The sequence below is a fragment of the Dermacentor albipictus genome, chromosome 8 (assembly GCF_038994185.2).
Source record: "Dermacentor albipictus isolate Rhodes 1998 colony chromosome 8, USDA_Dalb.pri_finalv2, whole genome shotgun sequence".
NCBI lineage: Eukaryota > Metazoa > Arthropoda > Arachnida > Ixodida > Ixodidae > Dermacentor > Dermacentor albipictus.
The window spans coordinates 76848291-76875691 of NC_091828.1; the positions used below are offsets into that span (position 1 = coordinate 76848291).

Sequence of the window (27401 nt, forward strand, 5' to 3'; positions counted from 1 at the left end):
AAACATCCAGGGTCATCGTGAGAAGCTTACTGCCGTAATTGCTCTATGTTTATGTTGATATGGGGCGGCCGCAATTGCAGCGTCCATTATAAGCAAGGTTTACCATAGAAGATGTCATACATGTATCAGCCTAAGAGAAATTGTTAAGCTCGAGTTCACTGAGTACGTGTTGATGATGTTTGTTCCGTTAAACACAAATAGCGCAAGTGTAGCTATAATATAGGTGGCTTATTTTTTATTGCGCCGTCAAATTTTGTACTACAACTGTTGTAAATAAAATAAAATGAGACAGTAAGATTGCAATGGAAGCTCAGAGTTTATATAACGTCGTAAAAATACCGCAATGTGCATTTATTTAAAAATCGCACTATAGCAACGACGTATTGTGAACCACTGTGGTATAGACGAATATTTTGTGAATGAATGACCTTTAGTACACTCGTAAATGATGTCAATGTGTTTTTTTTTTAGAAAGCTGCGCTTCACGAACTTTTCCCCACAAATGCTGAATGAGGCGCAGTTTATGCGAAATTTATGCGTCTTTTCGATGCAGTGAAACGAATCTTGGCACGTCCTGCTTTATCTTTTTCAACGCAGGAATATGCAGTGACAATCTTAAAAAATTCCAGTACTGTAAAGGAAAAGTTTGCGTTCAGCAGTCGAAAGGTATTCAAGGAGCATATTCACGAAAGATTTGCATTCACAATTTAGTGCTCTTTGCCGTAGGCCCCCCATTTTTCCTAATAAAACATCCAGCATCTGGATTGGCTAGAATTTGCTCTTACAAGTTCTCCTGCAGGATCCTAGCGCAAGAGCCTTTTGTGATTATGGGCGGTTGCTTCTATTAAAGGCAATAAAGGTCAAACAAATCAGTGTTCTAGTGCGATTGTATTTATATGGACACTGCAGGTGAATTTCTGTCCTCGTTGCCATACACACGACAGCGGTTTGTGCGACATCTTGGACATAGCGTATTGATAAAAGATTGGGATTTACTATTTGAGATCCAGTAATAAGAATGAATGATTTGGTTACTTCAGGAATGTCAGCAAGGACTCCGCAGGAAGCGTTTTTTTTCAGTCATACATCTGCTGACAGGAATAACGAAACATTTCTTGTATTGAGGAAGTGCGTACAGCCTCAGACTGCTCGGCATGTTTTGCTATATTGTTCGCCCCTGTTTTTGCTTAACTTGTCAATATGTCACATCCGATATTTACAAACATACATAGTTTTGACTAATTGCCATTGTTCTGACGCTTTCACTTCCAAACATAGTCGCGCTAAGCATATAGTTTAGGTTACGAGTCGCGTTCAACATCAACGCAGTTAAACCCTTGTGGCACCGGTGTGTGCGTAGGGCGCAGGAAGCAGTGGGCTCTTTGAAGCCGTGTCACAATCACCAGTGCTGCAACGCTTTAGGCTGGAGTAATGTTTTTGGATTGTTATAGAAGCCGCGACCGTGGAAGAGCTTCAACGACCGTGGAAGAGCTTCTCCTACTTACCACCATTACTTTCCGTGATGACTGCGTGAACAAAGATATATTTCACTATGCATACATATTTATGTCCTACGTGCATTACACTTTCTCCGAGCAAGTTTGAAACATGAAGGGGTTTATTATTTATTTATTAGCAAAATAAAGCGGCACCTGCGTTATGAGTATTGGTGGCGCGGGGCAAGGGAATGTCGCGTCGACATTTTGCACAGAAGCTAACCACTAGTGCTGCATCAGTCGGCGTTACATTGCCAATGCTTCCCAGTGCGACAAGTAGAGACAAACAAGACACACTCATCTCGGTAGCAGGCTTCCGTTCAACAGCGTGAGTGTCCATTCTAATTTCCCCACGTCATTCGGCCGGAGAAACTGGCCGCGTTTTTTGTCCCCAGAGGAAAAAAAATCATGGGTCTGACAAAGCCGTTCCACGTAGTGAAAAAGAAAGGGTAACTCGTGCTTTTTTTCTTGTGCTTAGAAATACCTGTCTGCCATCTGCCCTCGACGCTTATACCTAGATGAATTCCACCTGTTGTCAAAACACCGTTTCGTTTGTCACTGCAGAAAACACACATCACAGAGGACTATTCTTGAGAGCAAGCTGTGCCATAAAGCGGTTTCTTCGTCTTTTTATATGAGAACAGGAAAACTAAAAGGTTTATTTATCCGTTTCTCTTTTCTAATGGTAACCTAAGTCTGATATTATCGAGGTGGTGAGATCATCGCTTGAGTCTTTGTTCATCACAAAGGAATCGTTCTTGAGAGTATATGTAGTGTTATAAAAAGGCATGTAGGAGGTATTGCAAAGTGTGGAAAGAATTGGATTGCTGCCTGGCTTTTCTTTTTCGGCAAGCATGAATAATGTTATGTTGAGGTAAAAACAGCAATGAATGTAAAATTTGACGACACAAGCTCTCTGCAGAATGACATATGCTCGCTCCCATTTGTTAAAGCAAACATGGTTTTAAGATGCGAAAAAGCATAGCCTTCTATCGCCATCGCGGATGTACTTACCATAGAGCTGCATGGCAACAGAAATAAGAGGTCACTAAAGCCTGAAGGAGGGCATCCATGGCTGAATTTTTGTCCACTACACCAAGGTGGCTGTTATAGCTGTAGCACACAATATCGCACTATAAATCGTATACAGCTCAAAGTTACTATGTATACGCACAATAACGTTTAAAGGGGAGCTTTCCCTGCCAGCTCGGCTGCATCTTTCTCACCGTGGCTGCTCAGTGTTGCTGTCTTGCACACTACCTGACACATTAAAAGAAAGCCCTTACGTTTCTCCAGTGGTGTAACTCCAGATACGAAACAGTGGTACGCTGTTGAGTATAGACAACACTGGGGAGACGATATAATAACGTGCTTCTTGCACTCAAGTTGTCTTTGTTCAAGTACCAATAGTCTATTGGGCCAATCGCCTGTTTCCGCACAGTGCATACTCGCAACATTCCGGGTTGATACCTTCCCTCGTAGGTATCAGTTTGCACGGTGGCGTTGCGTCCACCTTTCCACACCTGAAAAGAAATAGAATAGTTGAAGTAGCCAGAAACAGCGACAAATTTTCGCTACGCCAATGTGATCCGGGTAACCATACTCTGGTGGGTCTTAATTTGACGCTGGTATTTTTATTCCAATAGAAATTACGCGGACACTCAAGGCGAATTTTCGCCATCGGCATCTGTGTTGCTTTGTGGACACTCATGTATACGGGCATTTGTGTTTTATATGTCGAGGCATGTTGTATATGCAAGGTAGATTTCGCTACTGTTCAGCCCCAATGGTTCTTCAAACCCGGCCTTTCATTTACCTCCAAATTATTGCTCAGGATTGTGAGAGTGGCGGCCCACAATCAGACGTCATTAAACATAACATTCACTGTGCATGGCTTATATGGTAAACTTTCTCAGACTATTACAGGTTTATGCTCAAAACTATATCAGTGTTAAAACCTGAAAAAGGGATGAAATTTTACTGGTGCGGCTCATTAAGGGCAGAATATTGCCGATTTTGCGAAGTCATTACCGGCCCTACTAGGCGTGCTAAAGTTTTTAAGCGGAGAGGAAGATAAATAAGAGCCCAGGGTTCGCCGGTACTCTGAGCCTCTCGCGGTTAAGGAGTTTTTAACGGTTTTGCCATTTTCATGATAGTCCTTCATCAAGGATGAGCAAGAAGACGCTCCGCTCACACGACTACCTAAACAAGGTTAGTCGTGTGCTGCAGCGCTCATGTTTTGGACGACGTGCTTTTGAATGCTAGGACAAGCTTGGTTGCTGGGAGAGCTCAACGCCGGAAGTCATGGATTCTGTCTACGAGTAAACTGTAGCCATGGGGTGCCGTATGAAGAAGATGCGCCTTATGTCGACTGAGAAGGCTTCACCAAATCAGAGTGAGCAGGAATCTTTCATGGTTTCTTACGTGCCACTCTCGGTGTCACACAGCATCAGCTCCCAAATCAGGCAATTTCTAACCGAATACACTGAATGTGTGGTGCCTGGACGAGATCAGTATCAATAGTCGCAAGGACATCCTGACGATAGATGTAAGAAATAGAGCGAAAGTGAATAAGTTCAAGACCATTCCGCAGTTAAGCACAATCCCTGTCCGTCCTTTATTACGCACGGGACGCCGACAACGACTGGTGCGATTTCCGACGTGGAGCTTGAAATTGAGTATGCCGACCTCAATAGTCTTCTGAGGTCATCGGTGCGAAATCTCTAGAGTCACTGTTTGGGGAACTCCTGATGCGTCAAGTTAATATTTGCTTCTTCGACATGACCAGCGTCTGTCAAAGTGACTACATGGTACACCGCGTGCGCCGATTCGCTCCCAGGCCTCTTCAGTGCCGGCGATGTCTAAAGACAGGACACGTGAGCACTATTTGTAGAAGTCAATTCACGTGCTCGCGTAGCGACGTGGTGCATAATACCACCAACTGCGATGCGTCTTCATTTAAATGTCCAAACTGTACTGGCTATCACGAAGCAATTTCGAAGGAATGCTTGAAGATGATACAAGAACTTCGTATTCTTCGAAAAAGAGCAAGAGATCCAATCGTCACGTAAAGAGGCTACTCATTCTGTTAGCCAGAAAGATTAACGCTAGCAAAAGTAGCGCCACAAAACCATTTAGGAAGACCTACATAGCGGCGGGTGGACGCCACGAGCACCTCTGCCTGTGCGTGCCTCGAGGATGGTAACCGCGCATATTGCTAATTCAACGTCGCTGAGAGCACTGCGATTGACGGCGCGTTGCATAACGCAGGTTCCCAAAAGTTAGTTTTGCTTCACAACAGCGTCATGAGGCTGTGAAGGATATGCGAAAGTATTGTGGTGAAGCATAACAGGCGTGGGAAGAGGCAATTCTCATGGAAAACAGTTTGTATATTTTCAATATGCAAGCGTGCACCCGTCATCTTCTGTCGCAGCACGAGCACCGATACGCCTAATAAGTCCTCAGCGCTTTTTTGTATGTCCCTGCGGCAAGTTTAGCCTTAAGGGCGGTAAAAGAAATGCACTCATTTTTTCCGACTGCCTGATTTTTTTAACTTTTCGAGGCCCATAGGGAGCGATGAGTGTAGAACTGACCAAGAGGATGCTTCAAATGGTTCGTGGGCGAACGTGCGGCGGAAGGAGTTCGAGCATGGAAAGCACCGACGCATTGAGGAATGAAAGGAAATGGAAGCGTTCCGCGTCTTCTTTGAAGCTCCGGAAAAAAAAAACTGAGTGTTGACTGATGCCGAAATGCAGGTGTTCCTAATATAAACCAAAATGATCTCTTTAAATCAATGAAACGCAACTCTGAGGCGTTATGCGCGGGCTAAGAACATGTCAGGAGAGTTGAGGCTACCATCTGTTGAGAGAGAACGTCACTGTGACAAAGTTTTCGGTCTCACTCCAGTGAGCTTGCTATCAGTTGATAGAAATAGCTCATCTTCGAAAATATTTCTTTCTGTGTGCATCTCATTTTCATTCACAATCGGGTACGTTCGACAATGGCTTTTACCTCCTTCGAAAAACATTTTTACGCTGTGCATTTTACTTAACTTTTCCTTGTAGTTTATTTTTCAATAAAATGAACACTGCTCCTTACTATTCTAACTAGATTAAGTTGTTTTGTTTTGTTCTTTTTATATCCTTACTAAGGAGTGAAACCATACGGCGACAGCGTCAGCCCGTCTTGGCATACAACAAAGTTCTGTGTCGCCGGCACAATTTCGCAAAGGGACTGAGGGAAAACTTTGAAAAATCAGGGAATTTAGAAGTGTCAATTTGGTAGACAACCTCAGCCCGGAAAGCACGACTAAGTACTACTACTCTCGGCTTCCCCCCGCCTGCAGAGACCAAAGTCTTTATTAACGACCACTTAACACAAGAGAAGACTGGTTGATTAAGCCCTGGATGTAAAAGGGTAGCACAACTACGAATTCTTATGCACGGACAACTGCCGCATCAAAGCACGAAAGACAGAAGGGAGCTGCGCGTGTCATTTGTAGCGCATGCGACCTTTCGCTAATCGCCTCGTAGCTGTCAAACATTTTTTTTCATATCAAATAAATATTCCAGTCAGTGTATTATTCTTGAGAAGAGCTGAAACGTGTACGAAATAACACCAGGCCTACCCATAAACCCCTGATAGACTTTACCACAGGTAGTCTCTCAAACAAATATGATAACATGATAGATTTCTAATCGAAATAACCCTTTCACTATGATTTGCCTCACATAAATATGGCTGACAAGCGCTGTCAGTAATTTATGTGGTATTCCCGGATACACAATAGATGTATACGTCCGTAAGCATGTTTGGTATTGTGGTTCAGCGATCCTCGTCCGAAAGAACCAGCCACATCCTCGTCGCCATGATCTGTGTTTCTCTCACCCTAACGCTGAATCGGTATTTTTGGAATTTGATAAATTTTTGCCAACTAACACTACCAACACCATAATTGGATCAGTATATCATTCCCCATCGTCTCGTTCCGCTAGTTATTGTTCCCAACTAGATGCTGTCTTCGACATAATTGCATACGAAAACAAAAATGTCGTCATCCCCGGTGACAATAACATAATATTAACCACTTTGATAGTCATTGTTCCAATTGCACCAACTCCCATGCAGGATATGGCCTAGATTCATTATGAACCGTGCCCACAAGATGTCAGCCGTCCGGATCTCACTGATTAATATACCACGTATTATCAAACTTATACATAGAGCAATGTGCTCGCATAGTTACTACTCCCGGTATCGACCACTATCCTTTTTTCGTTCTAATAAAATATGTCAAATCACCGTACCACGGAAACACAAAGATAGCTAACCATCACACCGCTACATTCAATAATAAAATTGAAGAAATCACCTGGAACACAATTCTGTCCATGACAGACCCAATCCTGCTTTTCCAAGTATTTAATAGCAAGGTTAGAAGCATGCACTCAGAGTGCACGACACTAACAGAGGATACTCACTGGTTCTCATCCCCTAGAAGCCCTTGGATAACAGGCTTCCTCTTAAAGAGTATAACCATACGTGACAAATTTCATAAAAAAATTAAACGCGAAGCCTTTGATGTAATAATAAAGTCGCGGTACACAACTTATTTTATTACACTTACCGGACTCTTTAAAGAAGCGAAGCGCTCCTACTTTGAGAAAGTGAGCGTTAAACATAAAAATATTACCCGCAAAACCCTGGTTACCATTAGGTCCTTTCTTTACATGTTCTCCTAACCGCACTCTGAACAAACATAATGAAGGAACAAGGGCAGTAACTCAAGCCACTGATATAGCAAATGAATTCAATCCTTTTTCCTGTCCGACACATGATCATTCACCAGACAGTATACCGGAGCCAGTACTCAGGAAAACCCTTAATTATTTTTACTTGTACCTTACATCACCCAAAGGAGTGTCGGACTCAGTCGCTAGTTTACGAACTACAGGTCCCGGCTTTGATTATTTTTAACCCTCCAAAATCAAATATTATCATCTCATATCACCGACGTATTTGCGCACATTATTAAGTGATGTTCAAAACAGGTGTTTTCCCCGTCGAACTAAAACACGGTAAAATAACTCCTATGTTAAATAGGGACAAAGAACTAATTTCAAACTACCACCCAATCAGCAAGCTATCCTATTTCGTAAAGTCACTTAGAAACTATTTGTAAACCGCTTACCAGACTACTCTCACACATTTAATCTTCTCTCGCCTGAGCATCACAGGTTTCCTAAAGGTTATTCGACTGAAACAGCTATAACATCATCCACTGACAAAATAAAACAAGCCCTTGACCACGACTTTATCGTTGGCTCAGTTTTCGTTGACTTTAGTAAAGCATTTTATACCATCTGTCACAACATTCTTTCGCATAAGTTAGAGGCTCAGGGCATTGGTCGCCTAGCTCCTTCGCTCATCCACTGCTAGCTAACAGAACACAAGTGGTAGAATTCGGTGGTTCACTGTCACGTACTAAATGAGTCACTAGGGGTGTCCCACAAGGCTCCGTCTCAGGCCTTCTTCTCTTCCTCCTGTACATTAATGACCTTCCTCGCTGTTTAACCAGTAGGTCACCTATGCTATATGCTAACGACACCACAACATTTACTAATAGCAAATCCATAAATACTGTTTTAAACCGACAAAATTTTTACCTCAACAAATTACCTGCGTGGTGCAGAAATGATAAATTCAGATCAACGCTTCGAAAACGCAGTTTGTGCTTTTTCGTACACATAAACGTGTCATCACGGCAGCACCACAGGTTATGTTCTTTCACTTGCACGTGAAGTTGTGTGCCTTGGTGTCAAACTTGACCATCACATTAAATATAACTTGGACGCTGGCATGATTAAAAAAATTGCTTTTGGAAATAAGCGTGCTTAATATAACGCGCTCGCATTTCGCACCAAACATAAGGACTTCACTTTATTACGTATTTAGACATCTCCCCTTAGGATAGTCTTTCTCGGTTTGGGGAAACACATATTCCACGCTGATAACACATCTGCGTTTAAAAAATCAAGCCTTGAGGATCATTACTATCTCTACTTACATGTCACATGCAGCCCTAATTCTTACTTCCTAAATATGCTACCATTACGCTATACGCTCCAGCTCAAGTTGGTCTTACTGATATGCCGCACGTTAAACCATGCAATCATTTTAGATACATTTAATATATCTGCTCCTAACAACACTAACTATATGGGATTTTTCTCTAGCAACAATTTTTACTTTCTCAAATAAACACTACTTATGCAAGGTTTACTGTCCTTTTGATGGCTATTAGATACTGGAATAAGCTGCCTCTCCATAGTAAGCCTGCAGCACAAACTTTACATTCAGGTGAGATACGAAGAAATATTTACTAACGACACTACTGGCTACAAACTCATTACTATGAACATCTATCGCATACTAATTTATTTTACAATTTTGAATGCTTCTGTATTTGCCTAATGTATTGCTTTTATTCTCTCTTTCCTATTGCCCCTTTAACTTTTTTTCTTTTAAATTTTAAATTTTTCCTTCAATGGGATGTACGTGCATTGCACTTCGGATAGTGTAAGTATACTTCTGTTTCCAATTATCTGCACATTAACCTCGTATTCTTTGATATATGTCATTCCTATTTTTACATATACTTACCAATTACTAGATATATATTTACTGATACGCAGTATCTACTTCATTTGCTTGTGTTTGACTTGAACTTCAATTATTTCAATCACCTTTCTTGTATTTGATTATCTCCTTCATTAATATAGTGCAATCTGATGTCTGCCACTGCTATGTTGCCATAATGTATTAAACTATTTGGTAAATTACTAATAAAAGATCCCCCTGACTGTTTTTGTAACTCCCGAACCTCCTCCTACACTAATGACGAATGATCATGAAATCAGCTCTGGCTGTTTTGCATGAAAACTGATATTGTTACGTGTAAAGAAAAACATTACGGTAGCATTTCCCAGATGTCACAAGTTCATTACGTGCATGAAGATGGTATGAAATTTCGGGGCAAGTAACACTGAAGTATACACAACATATAAGTAATGCAATCGCGATATATATATATATATATATATATATATATATATATATATATATATATATATATATATATAAATTATACTCACCCGAGACCCAACATCGCGCCATCAGTCCTATTTTGTCGATAACAGACCCATTTCACGCACTGCTTTGTATCATACGTTGCCTCGCCAACTTTATATACTCCTCCTCTGAAGTAGCACTTTCCTTTAATGAAAAAGAAATAATATATAATTGTACCTTCTCGGAAGCTGTTAATGAAACAATATAGTAGAGTATGATATATTCGGTCACTCGATGTGAATGCATTCATATAAATGGTTGACTCCTAGTAGCACTAGGCGAATGAAGTACAGGAGAAGAAAGTCATTATCGCAATGGCTGGCCCTCAGCCTGGACTGCAGTACTGACCCATTTTTCTTTATTTGTGTACGTGCTTGAAATCTCATATATATATATATATATATATATATATATATATATATATATATATATATATATATATATATATATATGTATATATACATATATATATATATATATATATATATATATATATATATATATATATATATATATATATATATATATATATATATTGACTCCAAATGTACGGATGAACGTGTGAAACACGCCCTCAGCTCTGACGCTGCCGCCGGGGTCAGGCCTCACGGCCTGAAGGAAGTCAGCGCTTCGGCAAAACTTCCAAATAAACGTTGGAAACGTTCGTACGCAGTAGGTTTCGCTTGCGTCTATGCCACTCGCCGGAATATTCGCTTTATATATATTGTAAGGAAGAAAACGAACGTGAGCGCACAGTCAGCTGCATCGGCTGCATCAAGCGCACAGCAGAGGCTCGAGCTAGGGGACTGTGCTCGCAGCGACTCTGCCTACCGTGAGACCCCGAACAACACACAACTGCGACAGTCACCTCACGAACACTCGGAACACAGACAGGTCAATAGGAAACAAGCCACTGCACAAGTACAGCAGTCGCCTCAAGAACACTCGCAACACTACAGAATGTGAAACGAGCCACAAGACACACACTACTGCAAAAACGAGATCGACGGCCATGCAAACTGGCACTACTGTAACAGACAACAGAAAATCCACTACCGAAGTGTTCGCACAGACACCCACACGCCTGCCTTCACACGTCGAAAGTCAAACAGAAACCGAGCTGGAATTATGCCAAACCTCCTGGAAACCTGCCAAACAGAAACACACCGCACGCAGATCTACCCACAAAAAGACAAATGAATGATAGCCATTGCAAGCCAATAACTCTTCTCTGCCGCGGAGCACCGAATACCTACAGGTTAGAAAACTTACCAAAAAAAACGTGCGAGCTACACATCCCACCTGAAAACCCACACAGTTTGCACAAAAAACAATATAATCCCTAAAGACCCAACAATGGTAAAGATTTCCCTAGGGTGATCCGGATAGAACCCATTTATTGCTACATTCCTCCGGCTAACCTCGTCGTCATTACCCCGCTGGCGATGTGGACCGCCACACAATCCGAAACGGCTGTCCTGGCACACACGATGATAATACGGTAGCACGTTCCCAATTGAAGCCTTTTCTACATTTTCGCGGGGTCCTTGGTGTATTGTCTTCAGCAGTCCTTCCTGTATACCAGTTTTGACTACTTAGAAATGTCCCGTAAAAAGTGTTTATGAATGAAGTCTCGTTCGGACGAGAATTCACAAATCTGGTTCAATCTCTGGCATCTTTGTGGTCTGTGGTCAAAATTCTTTTTCAGTGTCGATATATATTTTTGTCGCTCTTGAGATGTCTTGGGACGTTCCTTTAGATCAATTTGCTTCATTAAGCGCAATTCGTGGTCCGCTGGCAGCCATGAACAGGTGCCGAATGTCCAAAATATGGTCTGCATCCCAGGCCTGCTGTGTATGATATGTTGCGATGTGCAACGGCGGCTTCCAAGGCGCATTTGCAGCCGCCTTTGAATTCGGGGTACAACTTTATGAGAACCTTCAAGTGCCTTATCCTTCGCTCTGCGTCGGAAATCGCTTCCGAAGGGGGATATACACTGTTTCAGCCGAAAGCCACAATTTTTCACTTTTAAATGCTGGGCCAATGTTTGCGACGACGTCTATGACGTTCTTAAACAGTTCTCTTTCCAGCAATGATATCACAGTTTGCGTCCCCCTTTCCAGCTTTGGCGGCGACAGAACTCTTGCACTCGTTCGTGGCAACCAGGAATTCTTGTGTCCTCCTAACTCCCTCCCCCTTCTTTTGATTTCAGTGAAATCAGGATGAGCAAACTCGAAGGGGCTGTCGGAATACTTTGGCAAGACCACTCTGTTGCTGCAAGGCTTGTACTTCGCTTTAACATTCAGACAGCGATGACGAGTTTTCACACAATTTGTCATTTCTTCTTTCATGGTTTTCCAAGTGACACGCTGGGCTATATTGTGTAATGTCTTCCAGAATCCGTCCTGCCGTCCTGGCTCTGGACTAGTGCGGTAAAGCTTCAGGACTATCGGTACTTTGGTCTCCAGAACGTATAATTTCCGGTTCTTTACTGCTATCTCCTGTGTGCTTTCCCAAAACTCTAACAGGTTTGCATTTCTAGTTGAAGTTTCAAGCGGCACGTGAAGTCGAGATGCGCCATCGGCATCTTGATGTTTCTGTCCCGGGCGATGTATGGCGTCAAAGGTGAATTTTCGTATTTCGCTAACCCATCGAGCTATTCTGGCCTTCGGCTGCGACAGCTCTAGCAGGTACATGAACGCCTAGTTGTCTATGAATAGCTTGAAGTGGTTGCCTTCCAGGTAGCTTCTGAACATTCTCAAGGCTAACGCCACTGCCAGTGCGTCTTCCTCTGAAGTCGTATAATTTTCTTGTGTCTTCATAAAAGTGGAATAGCAGTTACCTACAACTCTCAGCTCCTTTCCTTGGCGCTTTGTAACATCACGCTTGCAGAGTATGGCACCTACTCCATAATAAGATGCGTCGGTATAGAGCTCAAAGTGCAGCTCGAAGTGGGGGAGCATATATACAGGGTCCAATGAAATGATGCGGACAAGCTTAGTGTAGCTATTCTCCCACTCTTCTGACCACATAAACGGAACGCCCTTCTGGGTCAAAGCGGTGAGGCATTTGGTTTTTCTGGCATAGTGTCTTATGAATGCACGGAAATGAACTGCCAGTGCTAAAAATACTCAGTGGGAATGGACATCATACGGTTTCACCATTTTATTATTGCGTTGAACACTTCCGGGGAAAACAATCTTATTGTTCTTCGTGATAATTATAAGTCGTGCGGTGCTTAGTGCCTCAAGTACTTTACAGAAATATTCCTCGTAGTTTTACCTTGTCCTGGAGTAGACAATGATATCATCCACATTTACAGTGCAAAATTTTCGAATGAATTTGCTCAGCGTTTCGTTAGTCAACTTTGGAAGTACGACACAGAATTCTTCCACCCAAATTGTAACCGATTATACTTGTGGATGTCGAATGGTGTGACACTGCCGTAAACTTAGCCTCTCCTTTCAGTGGCACTTGCCAGTACCCCTTGCATAAGTCTATAGGTGAAAAACATCCACATTCTCCAGTCTCGTCAATGATGTCACCTACCCTAGGCATCGAGCATGGAAAAAGATCGGTCTGCTTGTTTATCACAGTCGGATTCATCTATCTTCCTTTGGTACCATGGTAATAGGGGAAGCCAAACAAGGTGTCGATGGCCTAATGATCCCTTGTTCTAACATGCCTTGAAGTTCTTGTCTTAGCCATATTTTCTTTTCGTGGCTGAGACTATGCGGCTTTTTCCTGACTACTGTGCTGTCGCACAACAGCAGCACCTGAATCGTGGCTTTCACTTCGGGGTATGACCCAATGCAGATTAAGTCGGGGAACTTTAGCGCATGGTGGTCTTCTGCGCATGATGGGGCTTTTGTTTGTCGTGTTTTCTGTCAAGCACATATCTTGCTCATTTTTTTCAATAGTCACCTCGTCATTTCATGTTCATTTTCATATTCTTCATGTAAGGCCTTCGGTCGGGATTTCCTGCCGCATGGTCTCCGGAAAGCGAGGAGGGTGGAGAACATTCCCATCAACTACGCCGTAATATTGCAACATTACTGACTCGAAATAAGACAGTATCGTCTACCACATACAAAATGATGCATGCAAGAAGCCACCGCTCTGCGCAAACTCTAAACGAATACGTATGTACATGGAATTATCATGCACCGAATGCACCCCACCAAATTCTCATACCTATGCCGATATTGTGATGTTCCAGACACGCTTCAACACATGGTGTTGGTGTGCACACATCGCGAGAAAAACAGTCAAGATGATGCCTCAGAATCGCTACAAGAGATCGAAAAAACGTGGGAGACAATGTTAAACGCACAGAGCCTGGACGATCAGCAAATTCTGGTGGACCGGGCCCGGGCTGCGGCATTAGCCAACGGCTTTCTTGACTAAGAGAGCCGAATAAACGTTCATTCCTCCTCCTCCTTATGTCAGGTCTTGATAAAAGAAAGGCGAAGTTCACCGCTGACGCGACTAGCACTTCCACCTTCAGCTTTTGACCTTCAAACTCAAGAGGTGCTGTTGTCCATTTATGGTAATCCTGAGATGAGCCATCGTAGCTACACACACTAATAGGCTTTCCGGATATGCCGCTGGCCGGTTTCCCTATAATTTCATTAATTAGGCTCACGGAAGTACCAGTGTCAAGCAATGCTCACATGTTTAGGTTGTTTACAAGCATGGCCAATGTCAGATCGCCTGATTTGACAAGGAACAAGGAACACCAGTTCTACGGCAGATCGGTGAGATTATGCGGTGCCTGAACTTATGGAGGTATGCCTGGTTGTAAAGTACCGAGCCTCGCGTGCTCTTGTCGCTTGGTGTAGACTTGTGACTCTTGTTTCTTTTGACGGCACATTAAATCTGTCATAATAACGTACGCCAGTGGCTGAAGCAGTTGGTCCATTGTGCTTGGCGACTTAGCTAGAACTTGTTTCTGGCACTCTCTTGTCGTACCGTGTGTAATGAGGCCGATAACTGACGATTCTGGAAGTTCCTACACGCTGTACTAATTAAATGCCACTTTTCCTACACATACCCTCTGATGTTTATTGCTTTCTGTCTGTAGAATATGGCGTTATTCCAAAGTTCTACGGGGTTCTTTCTGAATGCTCTAGAAAAAATCTCCTTCCACTCCTTCCATAGTTCATTCAACTGTGAACTTGACAGAAGATCGTACTATTTCCGTGCGTTGCCACACACAAATGCCCGCATGTTCCGTGTGCGATCCGCGTCACTCAACCTTTGATTCGTGGAAGAAGCATACTTACAAAATGAAGCCAGGTATGAACATCGGACGAATTGCCATCAAATATCTCTGGTTTTAAGAAACGCTGTTCTCTCTTATTTCCAGATCTTGACAGCGTATCAAGATCTACTAGCTGCTGCTGTTGCTTCATCTGGCATTTCTGAAGGTCGAGCAGTGCGTTCAGAACTGTCTTGCGCCAGGCATCGCTGTCTGGCTGCGTTATACCTAGCTCAGATTCATGAGTTAAGAAGGGTCTTTTAAAACAAGTTTCAGACTCGTCTTGTTTATTGGAGCCAGGAACGGCACCTTTAGTTACGGTGTCGTCAGCCGTTAACGCGGAGGCACTTGGAACGCTCCATAGAACATCAGGTGTGGTGACATCCTCCAGCGGCGCGGCATGTTGTTGGTCACTTGATTTGTAGCCCTCCATGGTGCTTCGCCCTTCATTGAACGCGACGTTCATCTTATTCTCCACAGGTTCCCGTTTTCGACTGCGCCAATGTAAAGATTTCACTAGGGTACTCCCGGTAGAAACCATTTATTCTGACATTCCTCCGGCTAACCTAGCCGTCTTCTCTTCTTCGTCATGACCCCGCTGGTGATGTGGATCGCCTCAACACGTAATGTTATACCAGCTCTAGGAATACTGTCATCACACCATCGTGAAACTGGCAAACAACATTGAACAATGACTCACTTTCACTTTTGAATATCCTGAAGGAACACTGCGAAGAACAACTCGAAAGTTTTGCCACACACTTCACAACATAGCTCTGACACCGGATGAGAAGAAATAGAGCAGTATGACGAAACACAGTATAGAAACTTCTTACAAAACAAAGGAAAAAGCAAATTTCAATCAAAAAACAACCTTCCAGGCAAACAGCGACTTGACGCCAACAAGAGGGACCTCGAGTCTAGAAATACCAGACGTGGTGGAAGCTTTTCGCAAAATTAGACCAGTCTAATGTTGTGGACATCTCAAAAACATTAGGTAAAGAGGAAATAGGCGTGCTCACCAATCGCCTAAACATTTGTCCTACAAAGAACACAAACTTTTGTACCACAAGAACACGTTGCTCCCGGATCATTCCGGGAGCCACGTTTTTCAAAGTAATCAGGTACTATCGTTGGGGTCCTTGCGCAACCATAATGCTTCGCTCTTGATCAATGCTATCATAAACAATAATTCTCCCCTTCAGTTGAGCCCCTTCGTTTTACCTTCTCATTGTACAAGGCAAGCATGCAATTGCAATTTAAACCTGCCCAAATCTAACAATGTATATGGTGAACGCCTGATTGATTTCAGTGGTGTCAAAATATGGAATGAAATACAGATAGAGGTTAAAGCAGCAAGAAATTTTAACATGACCGCGAAACTGCATTACAAGTTTAATGAAACTTTGTCTGCAACTCTTATGTGAATTTTTTCCTTGTGTCATATTTTTCTCTTGGATTCCTTTTGTGTATTTTGTAAACATGCTCTATTACAGTTGTATATTATAGTGTGGTATACACCTCAATTGTTCTTCAGCCCTTCACGCTCAGTGGCTGAATTGCTTGTAATTTTTGTATTGCACCGGCCACTAGCCTTCGCAGCTATCGGTCCAAACAATGTTTTGTACGTAATTCGTGTTTCATTGAATAAACGTTCACACTTAAAAAAAATAAACAAATTCCAGCTTCACAAGGACCTTTCAGAAATTTCCCGATGAATGCGTACCAGACACTTTTTCGCGGACAACAACACACCAGACACCAGGACAACACCACTTGGAGCCCAATCCACTTGGACTTCACAACCAAACAAGCCATGGAACTTGAACTATATCTTAAAACTGTCAGTAAAGAAATTATAAGCCAATCCAAGACAACTAAGCGACTTAAAAACAATATCGCGTCGGAGAGTCGTATCATTTCAAATCTTAGTTGGCGGAATGACATTGTTATTAAAGAAGCAGGTAAATGTGGATGTATATTTATTTGGCGAGTAGAAAAATAGAAGCACAAGGCTTACAGACAATTACATAACCCAGAACCTTGCCTTAAACTAGACAACAATCCGACATTATCCTACATACTGACACCAACAGGCTGAAATCACTTTAGGCTGATGAATTGATAACACCATCAGAACACAAATTTCTGAAACCAAGCAACAAAACTGCCGGGCGCTTCTGCCTTCTTCCAAAATTTCATAAAATACAATCCACTCAACTATACACCATTAATATCCCAGGGTGCCCGATAGCATCAAACAACACCCCTGCAGAGAGCATCGCCACATTGCTTAAACACTTCCTTGGTGTCTTTCCAAAAGCACTTCCCTTATTAGTAGAAGATACGCCTCACCTACTGAAAATTATAGAGGAGAATAATACTAAAGGCGCACTACCTCAAAAGATAACTCTCGCAGCACTAGATGTCATGGCCCTGTACACCAACAAGCGAATCCCCCATGGTTTATCTTCGATAAAACAAACGCCGTCTAAACACACTGCACAAGACTCTATTGAAGTATATTTGTTCTTCCTCGAATTAGTTCTAAGAAATAACTACCTTGAATTTCAAGAGAGGTATTACCTGCAAATACATGCGACAAGTGTGGGTACGCCTTTTGCACCAACCTACGCGAACACTATAATGAGGATTCTAGAAGCAGATTTTCTATCGCGCTGCACTGACAAGCCTCTCACATGCCTACGATACATTCAATTCAATTCCATTCATTCAATTCAATTTTTATTTAAAAGTATAGATTTCGTAATGACAGCATTCAATTGAGTCATCTCAGCACTTTGTACATTTCGACCAACCAGGCAGTAGATAGAGCCTCTAAATGTACGTAACAAAAGTGTGCCACGGATTTATTGTACAAACATCGCCATGCTACCCATTATTTTTCCAAATTCAGCAATTCAAAATGATATTCCAGGTGTATATAACAGCATCTTACAAAAATCAGATTTTATACACTGAGATCAATGTTGTGTTTAAACAAATTGTAAGAGAACAAAAAGTATTTGATATCAAGGCATTGCAGTACATGTAAGAACTTTTGTGTTACATTATATATTGACCCCCACATACACACAGCATTTTCTAAATTTCCTTATGCACTTTTGAAGATAATTCCGAACAGGTTCTCGGCAGTTTGATTAAAAAGACTTGGACTCAAGAGTGAAGATTCATTTATTTCTCCAAGAGAGAAAGGCCGGGGACAAAAAGCTGCCCTGGAGCAGCTTGATAGTGTCCTAGGCCCATTTACAAAATGTCCGCAGTAGAGGGAAAAAAAGTACAATTTGGCATACATCAAGAATCAAGGAACTATACAAAACGCAGAATTACAATTAAACATAATGTAATACAAAGTAAAATTCAAATATACAATGCACTGAGAAGTAACAAAAAAACATAAAACAGCAGTATAGCAGAAGCAGAAGGATTAAAACAAAACCGCAATTCAACAATACGATATAATATATGAAGTTCAAACAATACATAGCAGTATTTCTTTTTATACAATGGCAAAAACAACTATTAGGCTAATTGGGGTTTGAACCCACAACATGCTCAAAAAATTGCTGAACAATTGTTTTTCTGTTTAGGTTCATATTTCCTGTGTACCATTTGTTTGTGTTAAGGGTGTTCCGTACCAGAAAATGCAACATTTGGGAGCCATACGCTGTGTGAAGTCGTGGTAGATGCCATTTCTCTTGGCGTCTGGTGCTTGTATAAGTGTGCGTTTGTGTCACCAATGAGAGCTGAATTGTGAACTTCGCCCGAGGTAAGCTCAAGTTATTCAATGCGCGAAGAATGGTAACTGATACTAGATGATGAATGGGAGATATTCCATGATTAACAAACAGTGGTTTGGTATGAGCTAGGTAATCTGAGCCAGAAACTATGTGGATAGCTTTTTTTTGCAGAAGTAGTACTCGGTTTAGATGCACGTGAGCCGCAGTTCCCCACACAAGATGACAGTAGCTTATTTGAGAATGAAATAATGAATGATATAATAATTTTTTAACTTTCACGGAAACAAGTCGCGACGTCGTGAAAGAGTTCCTACTGATTTCAACAAGCTTAAAGAAAGATGACGGAAGTGATCAGCCCATTTAAGGTGCTCGTCAAACATTACACCAAGATATTTATATTTACTTACGATTTCGATAGCGTATTCTCCAATAAGCAGTGGGATAGATATGGTTGCTTTCCGATTTATCGAACGAAAAATAACCGCCTTTGTTTTATTGTAATTAATCTTTAAACTGTTTACATGTGAATAGTTACGGAGGTTTTCTAACCTGACGTTCGCTTCAAATAGGAGTTCATTCGATGAGTTTCCTGATAAAAATAAACTAGTGTCGTCGGCATATAATATAAATTTAGCCTTCTTGGAAATAATGATGAGATCGTTTATATGTACGGTAAAGAGCAACGGACCTAAGATACTGACCTGCGGTACTCCGCATCTTATACATTCAAAAGTGGAGCTGCAACCAACGACACATAAAGATTGCTGCCGTTTTTCAAGGTATGACCTTATCAACTTACGCGGATTGCCTCTTATACCGTATGCATAAAGTTTATCTAAAAGAATGTTATGAATAATACAGTTAAATGCTTTGCTGTAATCGACAAAAATGTCCAGTGTTAGAAGTTTATTTTCAATGTTCTGCAAAATTAGTTTTTTTTTGTTTAAGTAGCCCAGATTCCGTACATAAGCCTTGTCTAAAACCAAATTAGGAATCTGTGAAAAGGCGTTTATCATTAAAGTAAATTTCCAAACGCTTAAGCAAAATTTTTTCTAGTGGTTTCGAGAAAATTGGCAGAATCGATATTGGTCGATAGTTGCCCATGTCTTATGTCGTCCCAGATTTATGGATAACAATAACTTCGGCTTGTTTTAGTCTGTCTGGGAAGGCAGAGGAAGATATTGATAGGTTCAATATATGCGATAAGTGAGGTGCAAGAAGGTCAGCTACAAATTTTATTGTTTTTACAAACAGACCCTCTGCGTCAAGGCTGGAGCTATTCTTCAAGGCCATTAGTGTAGCAAAAACTTCGAATGGGTGCGTAGGGCGGAGAAAAAAGAAGTCAGGTGTCTGTAATGAAAATAGGCGGGTAGCATCTTTATTGTAGTCTGTTTTAGGGAGACCAATAAAGTGTTTATTAAAGCAATCCGCTAGTTCAGTACCCATTAAGGTACACCGTTTATTGTGAGACCTCCTATAGAATTGGAGGGTTTGGGCATGTTAAGGAGTGCGTTTATTGTTTTCCAAACTAATTTTGCATCACAGCGGCCATTTTCTCAAATATATTCGTATAATATTCGTTCCTTGCGCTACTCGCTATTTAATTTATTTCTGAACTGTTGAAGGCAGTCAGGTGGCCAAATAGCGGCTGGACAAAAATTTTTGAAACATCTTGTCTTTCTTTTTTTACTTGTTTATAAAGAGACTGCGTAATCCGTGGTTTTCTGAATTTTTTAGATTGGCGCTTTGTGGACCTCGGGAAACATGCATCATATATTTCACGAAATGTATTTATAAATATATTGTACGCTTCATCTGCACTGCTATTAGTACAAATTGCGGACCAGTCAGCACTGTTTATCATTTCTCTGAATTTATTAAAATTTTTGTCGTTAACTGACTGATAGGTAGTAGGGGCTTTTCTAGTGAAAGTTGAATGTTTTTATACAACCGACACAAAAATTGGACAGTGGTCGCTAAGGTCGGACGACAATATACGAGCGCATTCAGCAGTAGTGTCTGCATTCACGACGTATAAATCTATAGTTGTCTGGCTGGAAGCAGTAATTCTTGTGAGAGACACTGTTACGTTTGTAAAGCCATTGGATTCAATTATGTTGGCAAGATTAAGTGACGTGTAATTATCTTCAGCTATAGTTATACTGAAATCGCCACCCGAGACCACTATATAACGGTTAATAGAACAGAATTCTAGAAATTTGTTTGCAAAATTGAGAAACCGGTCCCTGTTCCCACTCGAGGGCCTATAGACTACCGATAAGATTTGATGGTTACGACGTCATGTGAGAATTTTATAGTCATTTGTTATAACTGCAAATTCATCAACAAGCTAGAATGCGTAACAAGATTTAATATAGACTGCCGCACCTCTTGCTACTAAAATTGTTATGACAACGTGATTTTACGAAGCGCTCTGTTATGCGTAATGTTACATTTTTGTGAACTTGTATCTGGGAATGATCAGAAAACTAATGCAGCGAAAGCACAATGAAATCAAGGAGTTGCTTTATTCGTAGTACAACAAGAAGAACGTGTGTTTTCCCATGTCAGCTCATTGAAATGGAGTGCTGTAAGTTACTGTATTTGCAATTCGTTTAATTGTATTGTTCAAGGTTTGCTTTCCTATAGTGTGAGCAAGTGCCATTTAATGTTATCTCATAATTAATGAAGCATCAACTAATGCATTGTGTATGGTTAACCGAAAATTCAGTGACGTTTTCCCTCACAAGTTGCACATCATTGCTACAGCGGCACTTATCCTTTTAGATATGTAGGTAGCATTTTCAGTTCATGTAACTTGTTTGTCAAAGAGAACACCCATGTACTTAAGAACCCGTTCATAGAGTAAAACCAGGCGCTTACATGAGGAACACATCGAACCATGCAGGTACAAATGCAGGTGCAGGTAAATATTCTTATTTGGGTTTATGAAATATCGCAACTTTGTTTTTGTTTTCATTTTTACTTTAAATTCAGATACCTAAAGGGCAAGTGCTGTATCGTCTGCATATTGAAGCTGTTTCGAATTAGTTGTTAGCAGACCCAGATCAGATACATATACTTTGAAAAGAAAGTGTCCGAGCGCGCTACCCTGAGACACGTGATATTTTATTGGTTGAAAGTCCCCATAAACCTTGACGAATCTCACACACTGTACTCTGTTTTTAATGTAATTACTAAAGACTTTCTAAAATTCATTTCGAAAGACCAGTACGTTTACCTTTTCCAGCAACATCTTGTGGTCTATCGTAACAAATGCTTTGCTCAGGTCTAAGAATAGCGCTAGCACTACGTGGTTGCTTTCTAATGCATTGTTCATAAAATACGCAACGTTTTGAAGTAGTTTAACCGAGTTGTTGTTCTTTGTAGATCCAAACTGTGCTGTGTTAATTAAAGAATACTTGTCGCAGAATGATTGCATGGTAAACGCAATGTGTTTTTTCTATGCTATGCGCTAAGGAAGATGAAATTCCGATTGGCCTGTGGTTTGCGCACTCTCACTTAGTAACATTCCTATATAATCGTCTTACTATGGATACTTTTAGTTCATCAAGTATTTCACCCGTTTGGAATATTCCATTTGCTATTTTGAGGATAACATCCTTTAGTTTACTAATGTACTAGAACAGAACTTTAAAGCGAATTTTATAATACCCAGGTGGTCTGTGCTTCTTCATATGGCGCATTACAGCATATAGATCAAATCCAGAAATAGACGGCAAATACGCATAATGCGCACAACCACGTTTTGGCCGATACGTGCTATCTTTTTCGGGGTTCATATGTCCCGGTTCTTCTGCTACATTTGTGAACGTTCGTATTGAATTTATCGCATAAGGTTTGTGAAATGTCCCCGGGAAAGTTTTTTTTTTGCGATGTTTCGTCAATAGACGTTTTGTGGTTCTGCCAATCATTTGTTCACCATTTTCAAAGTTCCTTTGCTACCATTCTTCCTGAAGTAAACTGCCTCATCAAGTACGTTCGTTTTGCTTGCTGAATTTTTGTGGTTACAAGATTTCTTAACGAACTGCATTTGAATGAATGAATTTCTTAATGAATGAATTTTGTAGGTCTTTTTTGCACATAAATAACATAAAGATAGCATAAATGAACTAGCTCTCGACTCATCCATTTATTTTCAGCGTTTCTTATTTTCATCTTTACTCGTTTCGTTGGCTTGAAATAAATATCTTGCAATATTTCTGTTATTTTCTTGTAGAAACTTACGTGACCAAGTCGCGAAAGGGACATGCAATCAAAATTTTGAATATGTTTATCTACTTCGTTGTTATCTAATATGTCTTTTTGTAATAACGTGATCATCGCAGTTTTCAGCGTGTTTATCCGTCACCACCGCAATGCACACAAAGTAATGATACGCTAATTTTTGTTTTATGATACCAGAAGCACAGCATTCATTTGCACATCGAGCCATTATATGATCAATGCAGGATCTTTTAATTTTAGAGACACGGTATTTATCTCTAGTGTAATCTTTAATTACATTCTCTAGTCCAACATCTGCCAATAAATTGAGATGATACATTACAACTCGACTAGATTCCTTCATTGCGTCTATGTTAATGTCTCGAAGTAATAGTAACCGCGCTTCATTCATGTCAGATTGAAAAAAATAAATATGCTTAGTTCGTCTAGAAAACCATTCGCGTGTTTATTAGGACGCCTATATACCGCACGTAACGTATAATCTATCTTGTTTATTTCCAGAAAGTCCTACTACTTCTGCATCGTTAAAGCTTACTTCCATATTATGCGACATCGAGTCATCATGAATGAACACAACAAAATCTCCACCTATGCTATATTCCGAGTACCACACATAAGTAGTATCACCATTTAGGGTGTACATATTTACAGAAGACATGTCTACACTAACTTCAGTTAAAACAATAACGTCAATGGGAAGACCAGCTCCTTATAGACATAAACATAATTCATCCCTATTTTTTTCCAGTGGTGTATATTTATGTGTACCAGATTTAGATTCATTTGCAACCCTTCATCTTCTAACTTATCATTTACATGAGCATTTCAGTGACTGATGTTGCGAAATGTACCCATTACGTTATGTATGCACTGTTGAGATTTTTCACCCTGCCACCTTACACAGTGCCCTATTGGCCTGTAAGGTACCTCAAATAAATAAATAAATAAATAAATAAATGGAAGCATGTTGGGTGAAGAACCGACCATGATGTATTTCGGTGGTCATATCGTGAAAATCCGAATTACCTTCGGTCGTTTCAACAGTGGAAACCATAACGCATGAACACTGACCATAGCACTAACGAGTACTAAATGCTTTTTGAATATAAAAAAAAGATTTATGAAGGTTTGAGCGATAATATGAATGCTAGTTTACGACATCAAACACAGTCAACGATAGGCGCCTACTACGAGGAGATCGGGAGCCCAAGTGCCACCTCCGTCCTAAACTTTACCGAAACGAGAGGCTCCCTCGCCGCTCCCGTCACCTTGCGATGCACAAGACAACTGGGCCGTTGCCAGGCCTCTTTCACCCTCATCTCACGTTTATTTTTATGTGGGCTCTAATTTTTGCACTTGCTCAATCTTTCATTTGACTAAAATCTTCTGTTCGCGCCATGAGTGCTAAGTGAATCTGTGTCACGCTGATAAGGCCGAGGTCACGGCATCACGGTCAAGGAATCGAACCCCAGCCGCGGCGGCTACACTTACAAGGATGGAAATGCAAAAATAGAAGTCCATTAGGGGCACGGTAAAAAACTCCAGGTGACCCAATCAATCCGGATTCCCCACTACGGCATGCCTCATACTTATATCGTGGTTTTGCCGTGTAAAATCCCAAAATGAAATTTTAACATGGAGCTTGCTATAGAATCGTTCGTGTGGGTGTGCTCGATTCTGATAGTTTGTCTTCTCGCTCATTTTCTGCAAAAGCTGAACGTACAGTGAAAGGCGCATTACAGAGCAATTTAGCAATGTATACTTCATTTTTAATGGTTTGGTGAGCTTTTACATGTTGTAAATAAATACCTTTTAAATCTTTCAATTGCTTCCACCATTGCTGTTAAACCACGGGAATACAAGCGCTTGAAAACGGGGTGTCCCAGCTAACGCTAGGCACGATGAACAAAGAAAAGTATTGTATAAAAGAACATGGTGCAAAATAAAATTTTAGGATCCAGGGAGTTCGGTCGTCACAACTTTGCAGATGATTGTAGTTTTCAAAATCGTAACTTGCACCGTATACTTAAGCGTCGTCATATTGAACAGCTTGGCTAATTATTTGCGCGTGTTAACGATGTAGAGTGAGAACATGATAATTGACGGTGTTTACATTTAGAGTTTAAACGGTCACCTAAGAGAAAAAGGATATGGGCTGCCTTGGTAAATTAGCCTTCAACAATATCAGGAAAACCAGCCTAACATGAGACGATGGTTCATAAGTAACAAAGACGGGAAAGCGCAGTACAGGTGGCGACACTGCCTTCTGGAGCCCGCACTTACTGGTGCGTCATGTTATGTATTTCGACAGGTTCGGCTTGAGCCTTGTTAAGTTTATATTTTTAAACATGCACAACATTAAACGCGTTTAGTAATCGAGGGAAAAACAAATCTTCGCATGTTTTGAGAATTTTCATTTCGATGAAACAGCCTAAATATGAGAAAACACATTGAGATCTCTCACATTACACTGACGTACCAGCCCTGGCGTTTAAGCGCAAGATTAAATTGAAACAAAAACAACAAAGCAGATGATAATAAAGCATTCAATTGCTCGATGATATAAGCCTATGTATATTATTGTGAAATAAAACTAGTTATACAGTTAACCAAGAAGGCTTTATCAATAGAAACATATTTGCTCTTTCTTTTCATTGTACCTGTAAGACGTACTAATGCGGAAGTTGATAATTCCGTAACTAGCCTCTTACGACACAGTTGAACACACATGGATACTGCCAAAATGACTGAACACACGAAGCGCTAAGTTTTTCTGCGTTTCATGTTTCTGTGAACGAGGTTTTTTCTTTTGTTCTTTTTTTTCGGTCTCAATAACAAAGTAATACTTAGGCCCGTATTCACAAACGGCACTTAACCTTAACTTAGGACTGAAGTAATCGGTCGCCGCATAGCACCTTTCATAGACAAATTTTCTACTTAAGGTAAACCTTAATCGACACTTAACTGATGGAAAGTACAACTACTGGCAACCTTAAGTGAAGCTTTCGCTACATTCGTGAAACAAATAAAATGGCCGACACTACGACAGCCTCGCCGACTTCACCGATTTCGTCCGACGTGCGGATGATGTTACGGAGGATGATGTTACGGAGGATGTTACGGAGGATGTCTCATAATCAGATCGTGATTTGGGCAGGTAAAAAGCGCCGCCGTTACGGCAGAATCCCCTAGAGGTGTATAAAACGGCGCGGAATGCTTTTCGTGGTGATGCTTTTCGAAGCAAGTGGTGCCGCGGCTTTTGGGTACGCTGCCGCTGGGCCCGAAGGACAACAGCGCTCACCCCGTTCCACCGCTGCTCCAGATCCTGATCGCAATGCAATTAAGCAGCGCCTGGAGCTACCAAAACGTCACCGGGGACCCCGTTGATGCTTCACAAGCAACGGTGTCTCGAATCAACGCAAGCACGTCAAGAATGATCGCTGAGACTTTTGTTCCCGCAACTGGTGAAGATTTCCAACGCCAATGAACCGGCAATGGTAACGCGAAAATTTTGCCCCGCCGCCCAGTTTCCTGGTGGGAGCGGACGCATAGACTGCACTCGCCCGCCGATCAGAAGTTCCGGCGGAGATAACGCGGAAGCCTTTCGCAATCGAAAGGGCTTCTTACCCTCAATGTTCAGGTATGTTTATTACACTGTCATTGACAGAATGCATCGAGCTGTCAGAGAAAGTAATGATCTCGTTGCCTAAAATGATATTACTAGTAAACAACGTTACAGATTTCGCGTATACTCGATCGGTTATGATGTTTCCGCAATTAGCGAACTTCGATATAAAAGAGATGCTCATACATCTCGCGCGTCACCGTTTGAGTACACATGAAATGTCCTCATTAGATGTGTGACGGTTAAAATCGCTGAGACACATGGTTGCCTATTTAGAGGACTATGGTGCTTAACATTACATAGAAACACTTGACATACAATTACTGTGTTCTATGGCATAGCTGATGCATTATTATTTCCGTTTATTCCTACTACATTGAGCGCAGTCACTGCGATGAGCTGTCGTCACTGCTGTCATTAATTTAACGCTGCAAGGAAACATCTCCAAAGAAAAAACAAGTATCCAGGTCTTATACATACCATTTTTCCAAGCTCTGGGGTCAATTACCGTCCATTGTTCAGAGAGTTCTATCGCGAATAATACCCCCACAATAGCTATCAGTAGTGACCTGGGGACTTTTTTCATGTCTACGTCGCAGCGAAATGCCGTGCAGTCAGATACTTGTCGCCACTAGCGCCGCAATGCCAAAATTCTAAGTGCGTGTCTTGCAAGCGTTCCACATCACGCTCTGGACAATATATATTTATGCATCACTTGCTGTTGCGAAAAACGTGCAGCTGTATGCGTAAAATAAAATGAACACACATGCCTGTCGAGCCCTAACGACAGCTTCGTGTACGAAACAATGGCTTTTCAAACAACCGCAGAAGAAGAGTAGAAACTGATAATATTAAAAATTGAATGGGTGACTCACTGTCGA

The 27401-nt window shown here is 41.3% G+C and overlaps 1 long non-coding RNA gene across 1 annotated transcript; it reads right to left on the reverse strand.

The window, feature by feature from the left end:
- Positions 1–2857: 2857 nt before the first annotated feature.
- Positions 2858–27188, reverse strand: LOC135921093 (uncharacterized). The gene is made up of 3 exons (XR_010570453.1): positions 27001–27188; positions 9650–9770; positions 2858–3019 (listed from the first exon to the last, which is right to left on the reverse strand). It is a non-coding gene; the product is annotated as an uncharacterized lncRNA (long non-coding RNA).
- Positions 27189–27401: the final 213 nt, after the last annotated feature.